The sequence below is a fragment of the Akebia trifoliata genome, chromosome 4, assembly GCF_017979445.1.
Source record: "Akebia trifoliata isolate Shusen 1 chromosome 4, ASM1797944v1, whole genome shotgun sequence".
NCBI lineage: Eukaryota > Viridiplantae > Streptophyta > Magnoliopsida > Ranunculales > Lardizabalaceae > Akebia > Akebia trifoliata.
In genome coordinates this window covers 12,985,503-12,987,544 of record NC_141378.1, presented here as the reverse complement: position 1 = coordinate 12,987,544, position 2,042 = coordinate 12,985,503, and positions in this window count along the sequence as shown.

Genomic DNA, 2,042 nt, shown 5'->3' with positions numbered 1-2,042 from the left:
GTTTTCCAATCCCACATTTGCGATGGATCAAGCAATTTTTTTTCAATCCGTTCTAATGTCATATTTGCCCACCTTTTCATGATTCTATCAAAATTATCATCTATCTAATCTCTGTTTTATAGTAGGGGGGAGCGGGGAACCTGTAGGTCGGACTAGTAAGAATGAGGTAACTGGTCTTTTAGAGTATTATAGCTCACCCAAATCCCCTGATACATACAATACCCCCCAAATCACACATACCAAGTAAGTCAGAATAAATCCTTGTGAATGTCTAATTTCCCATTAGTAAAATCGGATCCTGACCATGGGGACCAAGACGAATCTTCAATCTAATCTACCAAAGTCAGCTTGGATCATACCATCTTCAATACTTATAGTTAATCAGATACTAGTAATAAGATTTAACTAGTATCTCGAGGTGATATGCCCCAATAAGATAGATGTTACTTTATTAGACCTTGTCCCTATCTAGTATAACTAAGGTAAGAAAAAAACACAAAGGAATAATCAACCTACACTATTTTGATTCCCAATTGAAATAGAAAAAAAAATATAAAAAATGCTAAAAGAAGGTATTATTTCATTTTGAACCATTTCTTTACTTGAAATTGAACAGCTCCTTCTCTTCCTCCTCATCCCTTACGGCAGTGTAAAGCAAACGCCTGTGCATTGCAGTAGCGTGGAAATTTGTTGTGAGTGTAGCTGCAGCAAACCTTTTGCCTTATTTCTATTCGTATTTTTATTTCTATTTTTAACTAAAGTATTATTAGTGTTTGTGTTTGGTTCACAAGCAATACCCAAGAAAGCCCCAACTACCACCAAGTGAGGAGTTGTTATCAAATCAATGCAACCAAGAGAGAGAGAGAGAGAGAGAGAGAGAGAACTTTTAAACTGCAAAGAGGATGTGTGCAGCAGAGATCATAATGACTCCAAAGGCTTTTCCCTCTCTCTGAGGGATGGGTGGCTTTAAATACGTGACATTGAAAAAGAATTGAGATGAAGATATTTACTAATGATCCCTAGGAATCCTGTATCTCTCTGACCATCTCAGCCGTTCAACATTGGACACTTAGTAAAAGTCCCCAATTTTTTAATTTTTTTTAAATTTTATGGTCCCCAGTAGAGACAAAGTAATCAAAATATTATATTGGATGATTTTGACATACCCTCCACATTTTATTTTCCACTATTTAATGATGAAGTCTAATAAAAACTAACATAAATGCCCTTAGCTTAGATCTCATCTACCAAAACATTCTTCTTCATTTTTCTTACCCAAAACGGTCAATCTTTCATCTTCAATCCCTAAATCCTTCATTTTTATTTTTTTTATTTTTATATACCCAAAATCCCATCATCTTCTACTGCTTCAAAACTCATATTTCATTCTTGATGTCTGATAGTTGAAATACATAGAATATTGAAGTTAAAAGATAAAAGGTATTTTTTTTTTTCCAAGAAATTAAAGATTTCAGAATTAGAAAAGAAAAATAAATGACTTTGAACTACACATTGAATGCACCCTATCGGTAATAGGCAAACCTGTTACCCACTTGTTCTAAATGAGTTGTGTACAAGGTTACCAAACAAACTTATTAGATTTTTTCTTTTTTCTTTTTTAAGACCCTATCTATGAATCTAATCAAACTATCAACGAATTCCTAGGATTTTAGGGCGGATGGAAATTGGCGGATGGAAATTGTAATTATTTCTTCTTACTTCTTGTGGTATAACGATCGAGCAAGAAGCTCGACTAGGAGGGATCGGAGGAGAAATCGTGTGCTGTATATGGTTGTTGGGTGTGTTTTGAGAATATAGAGGGGAGGGGCAAATAGGATGAGTAAAAAAAATATTGGACTGCTAATCAGGCAGACTTTTTATACTTCGATTCACCATAGATAATGCAATATGACATTTTTTTGTTCTTTTACAAATACCAAAAATTTAGGGATTGAAAAGAGGTTCTTTTCTCCTGTGAAGAAAGTTGTATAAAACCTGTCCCCCGATCATATATATCATGTAGAACACATTGGGCACAGTAA